This window comes from Protopterus annectens, chromosome 3.part0 (assembly GCF_019279795.1).
Source record: "Protopterus annectens isolate FY-2018-M chromosome 3.part0, PAN1.0, whole genome shotgun sequence".
Lineage (NCBI taxonomy): Eukaryota > Metazoa > Chordata > Ceratodontiformes > Protopteridae > Protopterus > Protopterus annectens.
Window position 1 is genome coordinate 244,326,446 of NC_056731.1, and position 25,158 is coordinate 244,351,603.

At 39.6% G+C, this 25,158-nt stretch overlaps 1 protein-coding gene across 4 annotated transcripts in view; it reads left to right on the forward strand.

Annotated features, from left to right (window-relative positions):
- LOC122796326 (reticulocyte-binding protein 2 homolog a-like) overlaps nucleotides 1–25,158 on the forward strand; it is a 316,928-nt gene that overhangs the window by 164,680 nt on the left and 127,090 nt on the right. For 2 of the 4 annotated variants that reach the window (XR_006363959.1, XR_006363960.1), the window contains exon 4: nucleotides 9,335–9,446. The exons of the other annotated variants lie outside the window; for them this stretch is intronic. The gene's annotated coding sequence lies outside the window, so the exon portion shown is untranslated. Of the gene's footprint in view, nucleotides 1–9,334; nucleotides 9,447–25,158 lie in introns of those variants that run through there. 4 annotated transcript variants of the gene reach the window in all.

A 25,158-nucleotide genomic window follows, 5' to 3' on the forward strand; every position in this document is an offset into this window, starting at 1 on the left:
AGTTAAAGCACATTATTTGTCTGTGTTGTTCAGACTACCAATTGATAATTAGTTAAAAAGTGTCTTGTAAAGAAGTAATGCCAGGGCAGTGGTGAGTACATTAAACTGTGACTTGAAAAAGACTTGGAAAGGTTACTTCTAGAAGAGACTTTTTTGGAATTTTGGATCACACGTTAGTCCTCTAAGAAAATGTAGAGGGCAACACTTGGAACAGTAAGTGGTTCATCTAGATGTGATCTGGTGGTGTAAATTTCATTGCGTATGAAAGATGGAGAACCAACAGTTAGGAAACCCACTGAGAAAAGTAAGTAACCATTAACCATCTTCAAACATATAAATTTCAAAGGAGACATATGTGGGTAAGTAACCCTATTTTTTTTTCTGTTCTTAGCTCCTCATCTTCTGTTATCTCAGCATACCAGCCTTCAGTACAATGTGAATCCAGAGCTGTTGTCATGGAGTGCTTTTGAGTGATTCTGATAATCTGGGTAAAAGTGTGCTAATGTCAGGGTGCCATGAATAGCACTGGAGAGAATACTGTACCACTAGTAACTTGAAAGGCTGTTAAATTGTACATTTATTTCCGATAATAGAAAATAGGCTCAAGTGTAGAGAGTAAGGTTGGACCTCTAAATTTAGAAGATGCATCATATTTGTTTTGTGTGTCTCTCAAATATAGATTTGTAGTTTAGGTGTGTACCAGTGTGATGTTCATCGTGTTTCACTGCTGCAGTCATTACACTTGGGTTATCCTACCGTCAAGCGGTCCCGCAGTCGGCCAGAGTTCCAAAGTCTTGGTCCGGCATTGGTTGCTGTCGCCTCCTCCCTGATGTCAGTGCGTCAGGGGTATACAAGAAGCAGCCAACACCATTTTCTTCAGTCTTTCTTGCCGCGCGGTGCCTGAAGCAAAAGCAGTTCGCAAGTGCCAGTCGGCCGACTCCTGAGGTATCAGTTTCAATTTTCAGAACTGAAGTCTTCAATAAAGCTAAGTACCCTGTTGGGGAAACTTTTTCTTGCCTCAGACCGATGTCAGTAAAAGTTAATAATTGTATTTCTTGTAGGAAGCAAATACCTCATAAGGATTTTCATTCTTACTGTATTCCATGCCTAGGCCCAGATCACGACGTCACTAGTTGCAGGTTTTGTGCTAGATTTAACAAACGCACTATTAAACTTCTGTTTGATTTTGCTCGCCATTACTTTGGCCGAAGGTTTAATTATACCATGCCGTCTGAACAACTGACGACCGGAATTCACAAAAAACGCAAAGATAAGGATAAGGACAGGCATTCAAGGCCCAAAACTGACGACGAAGCCTCTTCTAGGCCAGTCGCCGGTTCTCCGGTTCTCAGTGAGGCGCCTTCGCAGCCCCTAACACCCGTTACCTCAGAGCCGCAGGCCGCGACCAACTCCCATGTGGAGTTACGTAGGCCTCTGGATACTCAAGGTGTTGGGCCTATGGAGACTAACCCTTCAGATGGGTCCAGAGCCGCTGAGCAGACATCGGCTTCTGAGGGTGTTTTCAGACCTTCACAACTTACCATTGCATCTACAGCCAAGTCTAAAACTACACTAAAGACAAAGAAGCAAGTACAGTATTCACCTGGACAGGCCTCCATGCCTAAAAAGCAGATGCTCAAAATGGCCGAAGACTTACTCTGATCAGGGGTTCCCATCCCCCTCCTGAGAAAAGGCCTAGGCAGGATACAGACTATGATTCCTCTGACCAGGTTTCAATATATTCTGATTCCTCTTCAGACCAGGGATACTCTTTACCCCCCTATGAGGACTCTGATGCTGAAGAATCAATTCCTTCAGCCTCTCCTCCTGAGGATTACTCTTTTGGGGAAACTTTACATACCATGAGGGAGGATTTCCATTGGGAGGGCCAGGATTACTCAGAATCCAAGAAAAGGCTCAGAGACTTTCTTTTATTGCCTCAGTACAGGTCCATTGCTATTCCGCCAGTGTTGGATATTATGGACGATGTGTTCTCTGAATCCAGTTTAAATCAAGATTCTTTACCCCCTGCTCCAGTCAAGCCAGACAGGTACTACAGAGTTCTCACAAATTTCTTTATAAAAACCCTGCTGCTGACCCAGAAACTATTTCCCAGGGTCCCAAAGGGGTAAAGGCCTCCACGGCTAAAAATCCAGTTCCCTCGGACAGGGATTCTACAGCATTAGACAGATGGGGGAAGAAAGTTTACACCTCTGCAACATTAGCAGTAAGGGCTTTAAACTGCCAGTTTCACATGCTTAAATATCAACAATATTTACTGTCTCAGTTAAAACAGAAAATGAGTACAAGTGCAGAACAACCTGATTTTAAGGAAATGCAGGATTTATTGCATGCAGCTGAACAAGTGGGAAAGCATACTTTGCAATGTGGTTTTGATTCATTAGAAGCTTCTTGTAGAGCAGCAGTTACAGGATCTGTGATTCGAAGACATGCTTGGTTAAAGGAACAAACATTACCAGATCATGTTAAGGCAAAATTATTGGATGCTCCTTTACAGCGAGATATTTTATTTGGTGTTAAGGCAGAAGAGGTATTAAAGAAAATGGAGGATAAGGCAAAATCTGTGCAAACAGTGAAGGATTTCTTACAGGTGCAGCCACTAAGATTTGGCAGGAATTGGCCTACGAAAAAGTGGTCCTTTCCAGTGTCAGACAGGCCACAAAGAGGCAGATACAGATGCCCAAGAGGCAGATCTCAGCCCCAAGGCTCTTACAGACCACGACAGTGGGGTGCCTCAAACCCAAAAGGAGGTGAGGACAAGTCACAACCTTACAGGAAACGGTCCCAATGACTTCCCCCTTCCAATGCCAACCTCTTCCCTTTTGGCACCTCCCTTAGGGGGGAAACTAGCACTTTTTTCACAAAACTGGCAAGCAATCACCCAAGACAAATGGGTGCTGAATATTGTGCCTCAAGGTTACAGGTTCCACTTTCACACTTTACCAAGGTTAAAAGGTATGCTAGACCTGCCACACAATCAATGGGCAGAGAAACAAATTACAGCCCTCATGGACATGAGAGCTATTCAGAAAGTACCACAGCAGGAACAAGGACAAGGATTTTACTCAAGACTCTTCCTGGTCCCCAGAAAGGACAAAGCCTGGAGCCTTATACTAGACCTTTCCACTCTATAAATACTTACCTGGATGTTCCGAAATTCAAAATGTTGACACTACAGCAACTCCTTCCCAAGTTGGGCAAGAAAGCTTGGCTTGTTACTTTGGACCTCAAAGAGGCATACCTGTATGTCCCTATCAGACAAAATTGCAGAAGATACCTCAGATTTATAGCTGGTTCAATGCACTACCAATTCTCTACACTGCCCTTTGGCTTATCTACTGCACCCAGTGTCTTCACAAAGTGCCTGGCACCAGTAATTGCATTTTGCAGACAAAAAGGAATTCAAATATATCCATACCTGGACGACTGCCTGATTCAACCGGAGAGCAAGGACATTCTTCTAAAGCATCTGGCGTTTGTAAAAAAGTTAAGTTGCCTAGGGTACACAGTAAACGAAAAGAAGTCAAAACTAGTGCCCTCACAAGAGATAATATTCCTGGGTGCCAGCTTAAATACAACGGCCCAGATGGCTTATCTCACGCCAGACAAACAAGGACAACTGACTCAGTATTTTCAAATGATGGCAACAAAGTCCCAACTCCCTGCAAGATAAATTCTGCAGGCCTTGAGATTCATGGCATCCTGCATTCTACTAATTCCATATGCCAGACTGCATATGAGGAAATTACAATGGTACCTAAAAAGTGTTTGGACACAACACTCTCACAGCTTGGAAACAGTAATAGCACTAATTCCCTGCCTACAACAGGAGTTTCGATGGTGGGCACAGGCATGTCACCTCATCAAGGGTCAGTCTTTCACTCTTCCCACAGCCAAGCAGACGTTAACAACAGATGCTTCCGATTACGCCTGGGGAGCACACATGGCAGGAAAATGTATTCGGGGCAAATGGACCACAGACCAAATGCATCTTCACATCAATCAAAAAGAGATGTTGGCTGTACAAAATGCCCTAACAGCTTTCAAGGACCTTCTGCATCCAGGACAATTACTGTTAAAGACAGACAACACCACAGTAATGTGGTACATAAACAAGCAAGGGGGCACTCATTCTTACCCCCTATGCAGACAAGCCATGACCTTGTGGAACACAGCTATAACTTACCAAGTTCATCTGCAAGCACAATTCCTGCCAGGAAAGAAAAGTACTCTGGCAGACGACTTAAGCAGAAACATCATGGATCCTCACGAGTGGAAATTAAATCCACAAGTTTTCAGCATGATAATACAAAAATGGGGGGTGCCCGGACATAGATCTCTTTGCCTCCCCACTGAATTGCCAACTACAAAAATTCTGCCCAAGGACTTATCACACACAAGCATGGAAAGTGGATGCTCTTTCGTTCAGCTGGAAAAGCCTAAACGTTTATGCCTTCCCACCTCTGCCTCTCCTTTCAAAGGTACTCCTAAAAGCCAGACAAGACAAACCACAGATGATTCTGATTGCTCCAAACTGGCCACGCCAGCATTGGTACCCAATCTTAAAGAACTTAGCTCAAGGCCCACCTTGGATTTTGCCTCAAATTCCACACCTTCTGACTCGGCAAAACAATCAGATCCTGCACAGTCAGCTGAAAACCTTATCCCTGACTGCATGGCAGATTCATTAGCCAAACAGACAACACCTCTATCTAAAGCTGTTATGGATGTCATTTTGGAGGCTAGGAGGCCTAGCACCAGGAAATCTTATTCAGAAAAATGGAAGAGATTCTGTGCCTGGAACCAGGCTCAAAGCCTTGACCCTCTTGTCCCTAACATTCCTCAGATACCACAATACTTAACTGAGATGCTGGACAAAGGAATATCCTTCTCATCCGTTAAGATCCACGCTTCTGCCATTTTGGCTCATTACAACACACATCCTCCTATTTTTCTCTCATCCATTGCTAAAGCAGTACCTCAGAGGGGCTAAAAACATAAGACCACCCCGGAGAGCACAGACTCCTACTTGGGACCTCAATTTTGTCTTGGAAAAACTCACTTTACCTCCTTTTGAGCCAGCCAATTTAGCAGAATTAAAATATATATCATTGAAAACTGCCCTGCTACTGGCAATAACCTCAGCACGAAGTGTCTCAGAACTACAGGCACTAATGGCAGTGGAGCCTTTCATCATTTTCCACCAAGACAGGGTTTCTTTAAGAACAAACCCTTCATTTATGCCTAAAGTGGTATCCAGTGTGGCTCTTAACCAAACTATTCACTTGCCAACATTTTATCCAAATCCCCAGAATAAAGGGGAGAGAATTCTACATACCTTGGACATACACAGGCAACTACGCTTCTATTTGGACAAAACAAAAGCTTTCAGAAAAACTGAACAATTGTTTGTATCTTATGCTGCAAGATCACAGGGAAAGGCTATTTCGAAGCAGACCATTTCAAAGTGGATAGGACACTGTATCAGGTTCTGCTACACACAACATGGGAAACCTGTACCATCTAACATTAGACCACATTCCACCAGGGCAACTGCAACTTCTACTGCCTATCTTAGAGGAGTACCTACCAAAGACATTTTGGAAGCTGCAACTTGGAGTTCAGTGCACACCACTACCAAGCATTATCACTTGCCTCTTTACTCTAGATCCAGAGCTGGCTTTTCCACTGCAGTGCTGCAGGGCCTCATAGCCACACCAAATCCTCTATAGAACCAGCCACCCTGACTCAGCTTTGGAATTCTACCCAAGTGTAATGACTGCAGCAGTGAAACACGATGAACATAGTACAGTTTTGTACCTACCATAAATGTAGATGTTCAAGTGTCTTCACTGCTGCAGTCCAGGTTACCCACCCGCCATCCCCTCTATCTTAGCTGGGTCTTATCTATAGCTTTCCATACTATACTACCTATGTGGTGTATTTTCTGGTTACTGAAGGTTTTGTTTTTAACCTTACTGTATGTTTTGTAAGCAATATGTATTGCCTATCTTTTTGGGGGCAGCTGACATCTGGGGCAAGAAAAACTGAAGAAAATGGCGTCGGCTGCTTCTTATATACCCCTGACGCACTGAAGTCAGGGAGGAGGTGACAGCAACCGACGCCGGACCAAGACTTTGGAACTCTGGCCGACTGCGGGACCGCCTGACGGCAGGATAACCCAAGTGTAATGACTGCAGCAATGAAGACACTTGAACATCTACATTTATGGTAGGTACAAAACTGTACTTTATAATTTTGAGAAGGACAGTACATGTATAAACAATATTCTAGATTTTGTGCACAAACTATATGTAAAAATACTTGTACTTTAACTGGAATGTTTGACTGGACAAAGCCCATTTTCACAAGAGGCCTGAGGAGAAAAGCTGCACATTATGGAGCAATAGGAGTGTAATATCAAAAATGCATTCTAATACAGGGTACTCTAAACAAGCAGATGGCATCTTTGTCATGTGAATACATTTATTTTATGAAGTAGCTTCTTTTTACAAGAACAAGCTAAACCACCATTACTATCTGAATCACTTGTGGTGGTAGTTTCAGCTGACTAGAACAGTAAACATGTTTAGAACATCAATATCAGTTCACCAGTAGTGTGTGTGAATAATAAAGGAGAGTATCCTGTCACTGTACTAGATTATTTCTTCGAACATTATATGCGCATACATGTATACTTTGGTATAAGTAGCACTTTGTAATATGGAGCTAGAGCATTAAAATTTAAAAGCATAAGGAGCAATTACTTTTAGAAAGTAATTCAAAGGCTGATGTTGTCAGTGTGTCCTGCCTTTAGCTACTTGTTTGGAATAAAATGTAAAGACTGCTATAGTGCAGCAGTAATATTAACTAGATTTAAAATGAGAACTGATCAGTTCTTTAATTTTTAAATGCTCTTTCACTAAATGTATTGTTCGCGGTGGTACAGCAGTTGCGTTGTTGCCTCACAGCAAGAGGTTCTCCTGTTCGATTCTCGGCTGGAGTGCCTTCTGTGTGGAGTCTGCATGTCCTCCCTGCAGTCGAGTGGCCCTTCGAAAGACATGCGTAAATGGATGTGCCTTCACTGAAGGTTAGGCGTCGGGCTGGCAACTCGGCACCATAAAAATCTACTGCCAATCATTAGCGGACCGGAGTTCCGCTGTGGCGACCCCTAACCAGGAAAAAGCCGAAAAGACAAACAACTAAATGTATGTTCTTTAACACATGACTCTAGATACCTTTAGATTGCGGATCCTTGCTGGGAGAAATACCATTTTAATGGAAGGGTAGAGGAAGAGGTTATGAACAAACACTGGGGGCAGTATTTACCTCATTAGCTAACTCCATCCAACCAGATAAAGCAAGTCACTGGTGGTCAGTTTGTGTGACACTGGCGGCAGACTGCTGTTTGATTAATAGGCCACTTCAGTTTGTGTGTAAGAAGAGAACAAGTTGATGTAGGACACTTATCTAAAATGTAATTTAAGTAGTAGTAGACATTTCGCTGGCAACTTTGTTGCAAGCTTCTGGAGTCAAATAAGCTTTATCTTTCTATAACACTGTAAGATACTGATCACTTTTCTTAACTGTTGCTGGTTTATTGATCCAGTTTTAGTTTGTAATCACTCAGGCTACTTAATTACTTTGTTAGTGCAGCCTTCTCACTATACCATCCTTAGCCTAGGTAATAATTGTGGACCAGGTGAAAAGCGGGCATTATGTGGTTTTGGTACTTTTCCGTTATCGGGGCCACACATTCAAAGTGTGGAGTGGTTACTACTCTATTTACATGTCTTTCAGCTGTTCATCTTTTAGGTGTTTGTTAACATGTCTCAAAAATGTAGAAGTCACATCTTTCCTCTTTAACTTTTATCCAATTTACATGATGTTTGTAGTAACTCCTTACAGACATGACAATACACAGCATTCGGGGCTCAGCAACCGCAGGAGCAAATTACCGATAAAAACACAATGTCATGTAAAAGGGAACACTAAAGCATTCTCTCAAAGTGTGAATGGCTCAACTTTACAGTGAAATATTTTCTTTTTTGGGGGGCTAAGTGTCCCTTATTTTCCTTCTTTTCTGTGTCATACTTAATGTTATTTTCAGGATAGCCCGGCGAGATGAATGTGGGGGAAGGAACTGACAGGAGCTTTGCATGGAGGTGTTGCCTGTGATAGTCATTCGCCTCATGACTTGCACACAGGACATAAACACTAAGAAGACACTGTACAGGGAGATCATTCATTTTTCCTTTTTGGTAGGGCAATTATAACGATTGGATATGCTACAGAAATAAAAATGAAGAAAGCCCACGGTTTCCACATTTGCTGCATTTATTTACTTTTCTTAGCATTTCTCGCTGCACTTTCAATGCCATCGCTCAGCTGAAATCCAGTAGCAAGACCCATCCGTTAACCAGGCATGTGGACAGTTTACCCAGATAACTTCATTTTTTGCTTAGAAAAATTTTTAAGACAAATAATTTTTACACACGTGGTCGATAGACATGTCAAGGTTCTGGATTTCAGCTGAACGCTCGCGTTGAAAGTGTTGCCCCGATAACGGAAAAGTACCGTGGTTTTAATATGTAAAACGGAGTTTGCTTATTTTATGGTGTTAAAGTGGGGACAGTTGTAGCTTTATGTAGGAGAATCAACTCATTTGTATGTTGTACTAAGTAGGTCTGGGTTATCTTACTTTGGATTCATTATAGGGCTAAACAGTATTATTTTTATCTGATTATTCTTTCTGCACTGTAAATGCTCCATGCAGAACAGTGCGTTGCAGCATTGCTAATGCTGTACGTAAGCACTGCACATGACACTTGCTATGTTACGAACTGCGCTTATCCTGCTGATCTGTGTTTGTTTTACAGAGTATCCTGGAGCCAACTGTTGCATTAGCTTGAGAGGGTCCCTTTTGGCAGTGGGGACTGGGAAGGAAAATTTAGGTCAGGGAATGCAGGTAAATACCAGAGTATTATATCCAGAGTAGATATTCATCGCTACTGAGTGTTGCATTGTTTGCCAAAGTAACTTCTTTTGACTAACAAACAATGGTGAGAAGTATTCTCCTAGGTGAGGTGTGTATGTAGTAATGTTGTACTGTACTACTGTACTACTGTAACGCAGATGGTTTTAGCTGCATATAACACAGTTTGCAAAGAGGCAAGTGAAACAGTCATGATGATCCATAAAGTTTATTATTGGCTTGACTTTGATGCACTATAGAGATTGTTGTATTACATTTGAGTTGTGCACTGCCATAAATAATATGGGGTGACTAATTTATCTTTCTCTGTCCCCTTAGACAACAAACCATGAATACCTTCTTCGATGACTATCTTTCTAACCATTCTACAGAACTTCTCTGCTGTTGAGCAGAGGCTAACCAATATTTGACCAGAACTTAGCAGTCTTGTAAGAAACGTTAATCGTATACACAGCCGTCAAGTGGGAAGTTGCTGCTACAGATGCAAAAACTGAAAAAGGAATTCTGAAACATAACAGTTTAAATAATTTGTCTGGATGTTGTATAAATATACAGCCTATACTGAATAAGTATGTTAACATGTATGTGAGATTGTATTTTCAAGACTTTTTGATGCAGAGGTTTGTAAAATGTTTAATTTTATTATGTATTGAATTATTGTAACAGGTTTATTTGAGTTGTGACACAATCTTGTAATAATAAAATGAAACTGAAATTTCCAAAGCTTTAATGTATTGTTTGTAAGGTAACTTGAGAACTCAGAGTTTTGTTTGGTGTTGTCTCCTAAGCCTTGTTCAGGTTCTTGACATCCATCCACACATTGAGATAGCCATTGTTGCTAGTCCCCTCTGGTCTACATACTTGTAATCGCATATCAGTTACCTCAGCTGTTGAGCAATTTGTTGTACCCCCACCACCACCACCACCAGTATCGATTTGAGTAGAGCTTTAGGACTATAATACCATGTCGGGGAACATAAATTGGCACAGTGGTAGATCTGTTATGGTCCGTCTTGTGTTGCTTTTCATTTATCAAGATTGTCTCCCTGCACTTCTTGGGGCAGGGATATCTCTTGCGTTGTGTCCTTGCTTAAAATGTTGTCAAAGAAAAAAATTGGAGTGAAATAATGTAGATTATACAAAGATTGGCCATTAGTATTCCAAAACGTGCACGCTGATTGGTCAGCTCATCAGGCATGCCCGTTGTAAATCTGACAATATACCAACAGAAAAGGTCAGGGCGCTCGGACTTTTTGTCCATTGGTATATTGTCCAAGTTTTAATTTTTTTTCTATTTAAAAAAATAAATAAAGCTGTAGTCATGACTTCGCACATACGAGAAAGACAGCCTGAAGAAAATACAAGGAAAATCGGGTACGTTAAATAAAATTAAATACATGTACCTGATTTCCCTTGTATTTTCTTCAAGCTGTCTTTCTCGTATGTGTGGAGTCAGGACTACAGCTGTCCTACCTGTAAATTGCCCCAAACTATTTTTTTCTAATTAAAAAAAAAAAAAAAAAAAACTAGCAACGGAGATCTTCTTTTCTCCATTGCTTACTTTCCGAAGCACTGATGTACTGGGTATGCTTTGGGAAACAAGTCCCATACGCATGCGCAGTACATCAAAAAAAGTAACAGGATCTCTACAAGCCACGGAAGGACAGCACGGAACCATTGTACAAGGACATTATTTAAGAAAAATAAGTATTTTTTTTCCTTAAATAATGTCATTCTATAATAGCAATTACCCACGTCTGGGTGTGGGCAATGCTAGATTTACCCACGGTTGTCTTTATTTAATCACTTGGGCTTCGCCCTCGTGACCAAACCACACCAACCATGGGTAAATCCAGCATTACCCACACCCAGACATTGGTTGCTAAGAAAGCTAGAAGAATGTTTATATATTTGAAAAAAAAAAGTGTTGAATGTAATAGTTGTCTCTCTTAGCTGGGATACATAACAGGCCATGTATTTTGTCATAATATAATCTCCTTGTAGTTTAAGGGGGTAATAGCAGTGTACACTGTACTTTTTGTTTGTTTTTAGAATACTGGGAATAGATTACATTGTGAAGCTGTGGATGTTGAAGGTGCGTATCACTTGTTAACCCTAAGCTATGAGTGGAAAGTTTGAAATATTTGTTGTTTTCTGTATATATCGCATATTAACATATCAAAATGTATTTTTCAAGCTTGTGTGTTGTGTAGATTTTGAAATGTTTGGTTGTAGGGCTTTTTGAGCATCTCAAAAGAAAGTTACCTTAGAAATGCTTCCTGTTGACTAAAGTAAGATGAAGTGAAAAGCACAAGCAGATGTTTCTGATGATGTTTGCATAGGAGATGGAATTTGGCAGTTTTTTTTTTTAACCCTTCTGCGCAAGTCTCAGAGAAACTTCTCCTCATGTCTGACACCTCTTCAACTCCACTTTGAGTAATGTTCAGTGTTAGAGCCTGTTGAGACGTGTGAGAAATCTACTATATTCATCCACTGTAAGTCTGAAGTCTGTATGTCAGATTATGTGGGCTCTGGAAGATGTTGAAATTGTAACCTTTTAGTTCCCACCTTATATATGGAGGAATGCATTAGAATTGAAGTCATCTTAACATTTTTTTATATCTGTGTATGACTTTTGAGCATAGTAGTAGTGTAAGTTAAGGATTAAATTTGGTCCCAGATTACAGATGAGAAGAAATAATTACATTCATTGCAATGTATAAGGCATGCTTTATATGTGTATAAAAATTAAAATTAAATTGAAACAGTCAACTGAGATATTCAAGACAGATGTTGTAGTGGTGGTCACAAACTGTTATCTGTGCCTTAAGCGAAAGCTGGCTGTTTCCCTTCAGCTGGTCATATCCCTGATCTGAAATAGGCATAGTGTCTGATACACAAGGTGTAGAGGTGAGCAGATATTTTATGCTTACACTAGTAAAAGGCAATTTGTTGGCATCCATTTTTTTTTTTGCCCTGAGTTGCACGTTTCTCAATTTATGCATTCAGTTGTCACACTTTTCTTACATGCATTATAAACACCAACTTCAAAATTGTACAATAGAAGCATAAAGTTATTCCACTACACAGTTTTTGTCTTGACACTAAACTCTACCTTAGACCTTAATATTGCACTGCAGAACTGACTATGGAGAGAAATTTACCCCATATAATAGGGACAGTGATTTATTGAAAAAGATCCCAGGAGTGATTAAGCAAATTTAGAAGTTCCATATTTGCATCCAACAGCACAAATATTTGAAGTACATTCTTAACTTAATGCTTTTGTTTTATTTTTTTATTTACTTTATTTTTTATTTATTTTTTTGTCAGGAACAGTGGTCTGTTTTGGCTTCAGTTTGACACAACATAGAAATTATTCGTAGTCCAAAATTTACAGTAATCCGTGGCACTGGCACTTCTGTTTCCTTTATGCATAGACTGAGACTGTACTGCTTGACTAAATGGTACAGGCACACATTGGGGGGAGGGATGCTCTTCACTGCAGTAAAAACCCTGTGCTTCAGCTTGTGCTGCTTTAGTTTACTTTTTTTTTTATTCTACCCAGTTTTAAAATTATACTGCAGTGCTTACTTTTGCAGTAAGGGAATCTCAGTCACAAGCTAAAATTTACATGACCAGCATTCAGTAGCTTAAGCCGTAAAAGACTTGGGGTTGGGGGGGGGGTCGTGTGTGCATCTGTGGTGTGTGCCTGTGCAAGCATGCATATAAATACAGTTTTTTTCACTTTCAGAGCATGGCTAGGGTTGATGTCGGTGCACTCTAAAGTTTCAACACCCCATGCTTTTGTATGGTTACAGTGTCGAGAGGTACATATTTCTCCGTTGAGTTGCTTTTGAAGAGTAGAAACAATATTCTATTCTTTTTTTTTAAGCATCTTCAATAAAATATAACTTAATACATAGGCACACATACATTAATAGAAAATAAACTGTATAAATGTTTTTTCCCATTTGCACACATTATGCGTTACATCATCGTTTTCTTTGTAACCACTATCTTAAACGCTCAACATTTACATAAATCACTCAATTCCACCCTTCCCTTAAATCTCAGTCCTCCTTCTGAACATTGCTCTGCATGTATTGCTTCTACAGATTCCATTTATTTCTATGCAACTTGCTCCTTCCCTTTAGTAATGTCTTTCGGCTTTTCCCGGTTAGGGGTTGCCACAGCGGAGCTCCGGTCTGCTAATGGTTGGTAGTGGATTTTTTACGGTGCCGAGTTGCCAACTTGACGCCCAGCCTTCAAAGAAGGCACATCCATTCACTCGACCATGGGGAGGACATGCAGACTCAACACAGAAGGCACTCCAGCCGAGAATCGAACAAGAGAACCTCTTGCTGTGAGGCGACAATGCTAACCGCTGCACCACCGCGGCTGAACTCCTTCCCATTAAAGGTACCTTTTCTAGTTCTTTTTCTCTCTCTCATAATATTCAGTACTTCTAATACAGTTGGTTTAGATTTGATTACCATTTCTAGTAATTACTTTTTGGCAACCGACAGAATTGAGCTTAAGGCCTTACTATGCAATTCAGATCTTGTGCATTGCAGCTTAAGACTCCTTTCCTTCGTTACAGCCATTTGCACCTCCAGTAATTCCGACAGAGTATTCTGCAGGGAATTTTTTTAAGTCTGATAACTCATTACACTCCCAGAAAACATGTTCCAGTTACCTCTTTTCCCCCATCACACCTCCAACAATTACTATCTACCCAAGGAAAAACTTCTTTGAAGTCTGCTTATAACCTATGCAAACACTTTGAAGTACAAATCCCAATGTTTCTAAACTCATGCATATTATCCAAATGATCCCTTATTTTTGTTTAGCATTTTACAGTTTTCTTCTCCTGTGAGATTCCCTGTATCCTGCAATACATTAACCATTGTCAGCCCCTCTAAACAATTCCTGTTCCTTAACCATATCTCTCGTTTTATTTCTACCCTATTTTTAAACTCCATTTTTATTTTATTCCACTCACTAGTAGTTTCCTCTGAAGAAATTTCTATCTTTCCTGATAACTCCCGAATAATTTCTAATTCTCATTCTTTAAATTCCTCTTTTTTTTCCAGCAGGTAGGTGGGTAAGCGCCAGTATCTTAACTGTTGTAAATCAAGTTCCAGTCCCAACTTACAAGTAATATTCCCCTCTGAAAGCCAATTGTTTCACCCAAAATTTTCTTAAGCTTCATAATAGCAGTTTTTGGTGGCATATAAACATGTCAGCATAATCCTCTTCCTTTGCCGATGGCCCCTTACTACCACAGAGCTGTTGTATTTTCCCTTATCCTACTACTGTTGGAGCCCCTCTAGCAATCACTATTGCTCCCTTTTTCATTTGTCCCTGATATTCTGTTGAATATCCATTCTGTATCCGTTCTGAAATCCTTTTTGTCAAATACACATGCTTATTTCTTTCCAAACGTGTCTCTTGCAGCATTCCTAGTTGCACTCTGCATTTCTTAATATTATTCAGTACTCATTCCTTTTTGTCTATAACTGAGAGACCATTATGATAAAAAGCTACTGCTCTTAATTTGTCTTACGCGCACACACACGCACACACACACACACACACACACACACACACACACACACACACACACACACACACACACACACACACACACTATTAGTCAAGATGATCTTTTATACATTTGTTTCTTCTCATCTCCATTTGGACTTTGTGCTGCATTTCGCAAGACTTTCTGCCTAATGAAAATTCTCAAACAAAAAAAACTAAATATTTTTAGAACATCCCACCCCCTATAAACTTACTGCAAGCACACACAACCATGTACATTGTTGACAAATTAAAATTTAAATTATCAAACAAGTTTAACCCTCCAGATAGGGACAATTGTGTCAAAGTGACAGCTGCAGTCTCAGGCATCACCTGATGTATAATTAAGGTTACCTGTACTAAAGAGCATTTTACAGCCTGTGTTCCCAATTAAACTACTGTCTGTACTGTTCCCCTCCCATACGTGAAAAACAGCTTTTATGCTTTCAGAAAACATTTTTTTTAGCCTGAAAAAAAAAGATGCACTAGCTATTGTAAATGAAACTAAATTATGCACTGTTTTATTAAATGCATTAAAGTATAAAAGTAACTGAGGAGGCTACTATCTCGTATTTGCTTGCCATAATTTTAAATTTTATTTTTTACTGAACTGCTTGTCATTGTACTTTTAATGTTTTCATCTCCCTCAGCAAAGAATGCTGATTAACTGATTGCACCTGCAGGCAGCTTGTCTTGGTGTAAAAACAGTCAGCAGTTGGGGGGGGGGGGGCAGCTAACAAGGTGCAGATGCTTGGACCAATCTTTGTAAATTTCAGTCAGAACAGAATGTATGGAATTTTCCTGGCTAACTGCCTTCAGCTTCAGACTTCTTGTCTGTCACTGAATATTTGTTAATGGGGAAAATATCTGTCCAGATGCAAGATTAGCATTTTTCATGGCTTTCACAATTTGTCTATTTGCTTACAGAAATGTTTTTAGCTTAAGCCAAGAACGTTCAATCTAGACATCCACCCTTGTAAAAACAAGGGAAATTATCATCTTCGTTCTGTATACAATCAGTACACATTACACCCCCCACCCCAGCAGCCATGATCACAACTTGTTTCTGCTCAGCTTTCTCTTTTATACTGTAAAATCCATCTTTTTACAACTAAAAAGGTACTTGTTTACTTTAATGTCTTTAACACACAACAGTTACTGAAAAAACGACCCCAGTACATTTAAGATGCATCTGACTGCACATTGTACACAACTGGTTTGCAATATAACATGCAGTTTGTCATGCAGTGGTTTATACAAATATTCATAAGAACAAATTGATAGTTACTACTTTTTCCTCTTTACTGTGCTTCTAAATATTAAAGATATAATGTGGGTTATATGGTTTACAGTCCACTCACAAGTTTAACAAAGTCAACAAAAGTCCATTCTTTTCTCAGCCACTTTTATTTGCAAAGTCCTATTTCACCAATGTGATTGATGCTTTACAGTCTCACATTTATTCACTATTGTTGGTGTTGTTGGACTTCTTCCTGGTCATCTCCATCTTTGACCACCAAGGTCTGATTCAGGTCCAGGGTATTCACAATATTTTCTAGGCAATTCCTATCTTTTTTTTCTGTTCCCAAGCATTTTCCTTTGGAACACTGGGAAAGGTTTCACTGGAAAAGTCTCTCTCTCTGAACTTTGCTTCTCATTTGTTTGATATTAGAGCCATCTTCTGCTTCCTGGCTTACTTTTTGTTGGACAAACTTTTTTATTTCCTCCTTAGCCAGTTCTGTATTAAAAAATGTCTTTGATCCTCCAGGAAAAAGTATACTGAAGACAGGTGGATTCAACAGCTTGAACCTCATTCCTTCTCAACATTTGTTGATTGCTGAGATAAATGTGCATCTCTTTTGCTCAGTGTACAGTGAATAATCATTTTCCACAAACACTATGTTGTCTCCAGTGTCTAATACTTTGTCCTTCTGCCAGACTTTTGTCAGGATCAACTCTTTCAGTTGGTTATGATTGCAGGTTTACTAATGTAGACCTCAGCTGCTTTGTCATGGCCAGGTTTGGAGCGTACACTGTGTGCCCTTTCAGTTAACAAATCTTGCTGAGGAACACCAGTCCATTTGCTTATTTATGCTTTGATAAAATGAATGCGGTCTGTTCCTTCCCATTTCTCTAGTACAGCAGAAAATCTGAGGTTTCCTGTGTGTGCTGTCTTCTAGCTAATATTTTTTAAAACTGCTCTTCTTGGGAAGCCTTGTACTCAGCCAGCTTTTTCTTCGTTTCATACTCTGATTTTTGCAGTTTTTTATTAGCACATCTGAATAGCTAGTTAAAGCTTCTATATTTCAGCCTTTTGTTATTTGAGTCAGTATATTCCTACAGTGTTTCATTTATTTTAGTCATCTCTAAGTACATTTGATTTCAGTTTTCCTCGACGGAAACAATCTCTTGAACCAAAGGTGAAGCTTGAACTGCTTTTTGCTGAACAGCTGCAGACTCCTTCCCAACAAGTGTTTTCTCCACCTTTTCTGGGTGTTTTTCTTTCAGGTTTTCAAAATTTCTTCTTTGCTGGCATCCAGGCAGTGTACTTACTAGCCATTAACTAAATTTTACCCAGAAAACAGTTTTAATGGCACAACTGTTTCTCCGTTTCGGTTTTCACATTGGGAGAGCTGAAGATAAGCTGTTGTGCAATGTGTAGCCATCTTGGCCCTTCTCTGTTTGAAACAATATTCTTTCTTTTCTTTGCCACCTTTTTATAAAACTAATATACAGAATGATCAATGCACAGATATGTACCTTTGGTTTGCATGAAATGTGGTCCTTTTTGGGGCAATGGGTTTACTCTAGCTTTCCACTGAGCGTCATGACATGATGGTGGATAGACCTCTTAAAACAGTGCAATACATGGCTCTGAACATTTTGTGAGGATAGTACTAATACAGATGTGCTCATATCATTCGTTTCTGCCCTGTTTGTTTGGTGCTGAACAACTAGAATGTGTCGGACTCTTGGATTTTCTTTTCTTAAAAGATTTTAAAATGTGTCAAACTGAGAGTGTCATGTTTGAATTAATGTTTAACAGAGCATGCATTGTAATTCACTCTGTAAAAGGCCCGATTTCCTATAGACTTGCTCACACTTAAGTGACCACTTACACTGAGAGTAGGTCTTTTGGAATCTCAGCCTTTGTTGTAAGCCTATTTATAGATGGGCCTTGCACTGAAGTAAGTCACTTGTAGTGTAATGTGCAATTCTTTTGGAATCTGGGCAGATTTAAACTGAGAGTAACTCTTTTGGAATCTGAGCCATAAAATCTTATTACTCTTTAAATTATCTGATTTACACCAACTCTAGACTATGTGCTTACAGAATGAATTACTGCCAGTACACAAACACAAGCTTCTACAGATGGAGGTACAACACAACAGTGGGCATTAGCAAGGTATAAACTGTTTTCTGTATTTGCTTTGTAATTCGTATGATCCAAAAGCACACCAGCAATGACTTTCTATAGCCATCTGCAATTGTAATTCAACAGACTATGCTTTCATTAAAATGTACATTCCATCAGTTTTCTTTTCACTAATTTGTGATTTAGTCAAACAGAAGGTATATACACACACACACACACACACACACACACACACACACACACACACACACACACACACACACACACACACACGTGTCATATAAAATCAACCCGCAACAAAGTCAAATTACCAAATGTTGGATGTAAGAGGTCAAAATGCTGAAAAAAAATAAAACCTGTTTTATGCAGCTGGCAACCCTCCCATGCACCCTGTGTTTACTGCATCACAACAGCGAGGAAATGGCAAATTCTCATTCCCTGCTGTATCCTGTTCTCTTACAAATTAATGCTGACACCAGTCTTCTGAATCTATTTAGATATTCTGAACATTTGACTAGTCTTTCCATCTACATATATATGTTGTGTGTGTGTGTGTGTGTGTGTGTGTGTACACACACTACACACACAACATATGCATAAAAAGATTGAAAGTTACATGTGTTCACATCTGTTGTACATGTCCGTGTATCCCAGAAAGAATCAAAAAGCTCCTGTAAATTCTCCATTGTAACTTTTCTCTTTCTATGAATTTCTTATCTACTGTAGTCAGTAGCATTTTTCCATAATTTAAGTTCAGATTGAACAATAATAGGTTTGTTCAGATCTCAATCGCTCTGCTGTCAAGTCGTCCAGCAGACCATTGCTGTCTACCTCCATATTCCTTTTTAACCTTGGTAAGGTTATCTAGCCTACAGTATCTCTTCAGGCATAATTCCTTTTCACCATTTCATTCACATTGCTCTTCAAACTACTAAACTTGGGCTCCTTTTATAGCAAAAAGTGTGCAAAAATATATTTTGCCATAGTTAAGTGCGGTGTTGTACCTTCTTAAGTCTTAAGTACAATATTCAGTTTCCTCCCATAGTTAATAAATACCTTGCACTGAACCAGTCTTCTCCAAAGGTGGTATGTTGTGATTCGAAAGCCACTTTAATGAGTTATCAGTGAAGAAAGTGAATTATTATTATTTTATTTTTTGCTGCAACTGCTTGCTGACTATTGGACTCTTCTCTGGTTCGTCCTATTTATAACTGAACACTAGCAGACGTGTCAACAGATAGGCGCGGTCAGTTTAGGTTGTCTTCAAGGATTATTTTTCCCTATACTACCCTAACCCCACAGCACATTCTCAGGGTTCAGACTGAAATGGGTATTAGTGCCAGCAAATTAATTTAGGATGTGAAATCAGCCACAGCATGCATAAAAATAGTAATTTAACCCTGAAGTACATAACGTATCTTGAACCATCAATATAAAAAAACTTAAACCTTTACTCTAGTAATTTAATACATACATTTGATTTTTACATTATCAAAAGTTGAACGTCAATAATAAAATATAATTTATTTAAGTTTGTTTACCAGGGTAGTACACTGATCACAATAGACCATTTTCAGCAAAGCCATATGTACATACATACTTTTTCTTTTTCTTTTTTTAATGTCCTAGGTGAATTGTTGACTCTTAAACCACAGTTTAACTTTTTTTTAACATGAGGCTTTTATCCATGCCTAAGTTGACAGAAATTAAGTCCTGTAAACCACCCAGTATGTAATGTTATAAACGGGAGAGGCAGAGGCGCACACACACATACACACCTTGTTTTCACCAGCTGTGGTCCCACAGTATTCTTTCCCCAATAAGTCCATTGTAGGAAATGCTGAGCCTATTTAGAGTAACATAGAGTAACAGCTAGTATAACTGCAGAAAACATAATCTGGCTTCAGAACATATTTCATCATAAATTAGGCCCTAATATAAAACACAGCAAACATCACTAATCGCAATTTGGAATGCGAATAATCTCAAAGTGGAACAACCCCACATAAAATCCTGTTTCAGCAGTGGTTCCCCAATAAATCAGAACAGAATTGAAAAAAGTATACTTGTGTGGACCCCATTTCTCATAGCCCACAAGTCATCTCAGTTAATACCAGTGTAAATGTTATTTGTGTTAGGGGGAATCTGCTCAGGGGATTGCTTCATTATTTGTGATGGGGGAATCTGCTCAAATGATTGCTTTAGAAGTTTCATTAACAGTGCTTCTTCATATACTGAACCATCTCGTGGGACTTCTTTCACTGTGTACCATTGTATCTCAGACTGGAAGCTGGAACACTAACATTCTCCTTTACACTCTCAAAACCAATCTAGTTCTTCCAAGTCTTCAAAGCATTAGCTACACAAGATACTTTTCACTTCTTCAATGGAGAACATGTAAAAGGTGTGGAAAATTAACCAGGATCACAGCTTTTTGATTCACATACTGCTATATAACAGGTACAGATTTCATCCTGTTTTGCCAGGACTTGGCACAATAACTTTGCTGACAATGCATACGAATGTTACTTCACATCAGTGCCTTCCTGAGCTGCCATTTGCAAAAGCAGTACATTCCTCAGAATAAAAGCATCAACCATCAGTTGCTGAGGTTTTTCATGGAACCATAGGGGAGCCAGGACAGAAAATCCTGTGATTTCTATCTGTAACCCATTCTCTGCCAGTTCCATTCAGCGTGCTAAACTTTTTGGCAAAGCTCATGTAGTCATGTACATTCTTCCATTCAGGGACCCCCTCCCCCCGCAGCCTTACATTCTTATGGCACAATTGGTTCTCCACCTTTATTATTGCAACTTGTAGATGCTCCATCGTAACCTGAGTGAGTACCTACCATATGGAGTTGCATCTCGTGGATGTCCCTCTGTCTGCTGATTTTACATCAAGAGTGATCAGTCAGTGCTGTTTCCATTTCACTGGCCCTTTTCTCATAATTTCTAATCTAGGCATCTAGTTTGTTTTCAGTTTTGTTTGGCTTCATTAGTACCTTAGCTACTACAGATTCAACAGATTACTCACTCAAAGTACCATCCAGTACTTCTTTGCTATGCTAAGTTGCTGTATCTTCAGCTGGCATGACTGCTGTTCCATGTGGGTGTGTTGTGCATAGCAGCCCTGTAGCTTTCTGTTTCTTCTTTTCCAAATTGACTAATTTTAATATTCACTCCAGTTTGAATTTACTATCTTAGAACAGTGTCACTTCCTCAAGGAAGAATAATAACGTACAGTATTATTAACAATAAAATAATTAATGGAGGGAGCCCACAGTTTAGCTCTTATCAGCAGTTCATCATTTACAGGAAGTTGAAGGCAGCATACTTTAAAATTAAGTAAATGTAAAATAAGAAGTCTGAAATACATAGGTCATACTCTAATATAAGAGGGACTAAAGTGTGATGAAAAAGTCTAATGAGTCCAGGATGACTGTGCCTGTAAGAAAGCCATTACAGCACAATGCAGCCTTGGAGTTGAGCTGTGAAAAGGTTGCAGCAATTGTTGTTTAATGTACAGAAGTATGACATAAAAATTAAATACTGGCCAGGCAAGGAGCTACACACACACTAAGTCATGTTAACCAGAGGTAGAAGAAGACTTGTTGGAAAAAAAGCTAGAGATTCTTCTGGGTAGTACCACTAACACAAGGGACAGAAAAAAAAGTAGATGGATTTCAGAGGTTTACTGACTGAATAAGAGATGTGTCGGAGAATTCACAGTAGCAATGTTAATGCTTAAATATATGTGTAACACCAAATTAAGTTATGGAAGCTGATATCCCTTTTAGAGGGAATATTATCATGGTGTGAGTAGCTAATATTTCATTCTGAGTATATTTTTATAATTAGTTTAACTACATCATTACAGTTAGTGTTTTAGTTTAAATTGAAGAAATAAATTGTACTAGATATTAATGCTCCAAACTGACAACATGATAGTTCCCTGTCCACTGAAATTAAAATGCTTAAGGGTTGGTTCAGATCTAGGCATAGCAACATGCAAAGAAAGAGCAAGAGATACAATGTAGTGACCAGGGTGTTGACTCTGATAAAACAAGTAGTGTTGAATTGTACTATTTGCAGTACATACCATACCATACCTTTAAGCCGCGGCGGTGCAGTGGTAGCGTTGTCGCCTCACAGCAAGAGGTTCTCCCATTTGATTCTCGGCTGGAGCGCCTTCTGTGTTGAGTGGCGTTCGAAAGACATGCGTAAATGGGCGTGCCTTCGTTGAAGGTTGGGCGTCGAGCTGGTACCTCGGCACAGTAAAAATCTACTGCCAGTCATTATCGGACTGGAGTTCCGCTGTGGCGACCCCTAACCAGAAAAAGACGAAAGAACAAGCAGTACATACCATACCTTTAGTCTAAAGGAAGAGATGCTGGCATGTCCAGTACCACATAATCAGTGGAGTCAAGTGGGAATATGGGAATAAGCTTGTTCCTGTTCTTGACGTGACATACCCAATATTTGTGGATTATTACTTCAAGTTGCTAAAAATACTCAAGATGACAGACAAGTGAAAATAGGATCGGTGGATTAAAGGTGTTATTCTCATCTAGTTCAAACAGTAGATCCTGTGGGTCGGAGGAATGTAGATTAGGGACTTTTCCTTCAGCACATAATTGTAGGAATGCACCAACAGTTTGTCTGTGGGCTAGTTTTAAATAGATGTCATTGCACCCTGGTCATGGGGTGAGAAGGTGCGTAGTGTGCAAGTAAAAAGGCTTTTAACCATGTCAGGCTGGCGGTATATCCTTTTGGCCTGATTTCACGTCTTCCCACTCTGAACTTTTAACTGGGTCCTAGTCTGTGAGAGGGGAGTTAGGCAAGTGTCAGAATTGTTGAAAGTTAGATTTGTGACTGTCATCACGACATGGTTGATGGCAGACAGGGTGGGGGAGGGGGACAAAAAACAATTAAAACAAACCTGTATTCATGAAATAGCGAATACATGCTGTCATATCTGGTAATCGTCTGCAGTAGAAAAGTCATGATTTCCGAAGGTTTATACATGAGCAAGAATTCAATGCGTGTAACATTAATTTTACACAGTATACTGTCCGGTGGGCATGTGGAGAGAACTGTCTTGAGTAGTGAAAAAAAAAATCTGTGAATTGTCATCTTGGCTTTTTTGCAATGTAGAAATATTGCATTGCAGTGATTTATTCTCTCACCTGGACAGCTGTTTAATGGACAGAAAGTGAAAAAACAGAGTATCTACATTAGCTACATCGCTGATATAATCAACACGGAGTAAAAGAAATGCTGGAAATAGACCGGAAGTAGAAACTGCAGAAAACAACCATTTACAAATTGGAGAGAGAGTACAGCTAAGAAAAGCAGTGTGAAATCCACATTCTAAAGCAGTTTATAAAGCAGCCAAATCCGTGCCGTCTGTGGTTTATGGTTGTATAGTAGAAAACAGCAGGCTTTTGAGTATGACATACTGAACTTCCAGCTCCAAGAACAATCGGAAGTGTCACAGCTAGTCCTTTCTAAAGAAGATAGAATGTATATCTACATTGTGATAGCCAGAGGTTGCAGAAAGACTCTACTGAAGTCTTGTTTAAAAATAGGCCTGTAGCTCGAGAAGTGTCCCAAAAGGAAGGCTAAATGTCTAGTGTAAATAGTTGTGCTTAAATGCATATATGGTTAGCTGTTGAAAAAAACAGACAAATGTATAGACTGTTTAATATTTAAAAAATGTCCAAAGGAATAAAAAATTCTTTTATTGGTGTTTTTAAATAGATTCATAAGTATTATTTTAATGTTTAAAAAGCTAATGATGTTTTGTATAGTGCTAATATGTAGTGTAATATATGTTGTCTTGTATGCATTTGCTTGTATGCGTAGATAATACACACTTTTAACAAGGGGATGATATTAGATATGTGGCATATATGCTAATGAACTACCTCCAGTGATTGGTATGCTGTATGGTACAGCTTCTAGAGAAGTTTCAGTTTAAATATACACCACAGTGAGACTACAGCAAGATCAGTTTGAAGACACACCTCACTGAGAGCAGACTGCATTTATTTATTTTTTGAGCACTTTGTTCCTTTGCATGATCGTACAGCCTTCCTACCCAATGACCCATGTCCATGCCAGGTGTGCCTGCTTCTCTGTAACCCCGGTCGCAGAACCTAATGACATCCTGGGGGTCTAGGTCACCACCATCAGCCCAGAGGGTTTTTATTTTAGACCTACCCCATTACCCCCCCTTTTGTAGTCTTTGTAGTTGCATAAGACGGCCAGGCATACGATGGGGCTCTGCACTATATTGCCCCACCTCCACATCAGCTCAGCCAGGCCTATCACCCTTCCATTCTTTGGACAATGCTCCTACAACATGATGTACCAGTCCTACACTAAGAAGCGGGTGCAAGGAGAGTGCATAAAACTGCCCATCCCTCCCCTGCTGCTCAGATAGTTGCCTGAGACACTAATTGAACACAGGTGGAATGGGCCATAGTCGAGGCTTCATCACCCTGCTCCACCAGAGCAGTCAGGGTAGACCCCATTTATGGTGTTTGTGTGTTGTTTACTCTCTGTCTGGACACGACTCTGTAATTTACTTTTTTAATTACAAGGCAGACTGTTTAGCATAAACAACTAGTTTGTGATTTATTTACAAAATGAGCTGAAAGCAAACCTGAAGCCAGGAATGTCTTGTAGCCAATCAGCATTACAGTCATGACTGTTGGTTTAATACACAGTAGCAGGCTAGTTTCATACTGTTGTATACAACTATCAACAAAAATATAGAGCTCTTTGAGGTTGACACAAGATGGGGAGGGGGTAAAGAGGATTAGAGGGGAGAAGCAGGGCCTACATGTTCATATGTTTTTATTGATTGTTATGATTTGGGGCAGTAATTATTCTGTGCGCTTTCAGTGGATCAGCAGTGTGATCACCGTGAAGAGAGTTGGTGGGGGGCTTTGTATGTGAAATGAGCTGAATACAGGTAGGTTGTAATGTTTTTTGATGAGGGTTGTGTATGAAATCAAGTGAGTTGACTAGAAATAGGAGGTAATGATAATTTTGGCATGTGTGTGTATGATGGATGCAGACAGGGCTGGATATGTTTGGTTTGTGTGGGAGGGTGGCCTAATGGTTAAGGTGTTTGCCTTACAGACACAGGATGTAGGGTTTGAGTCTCACAA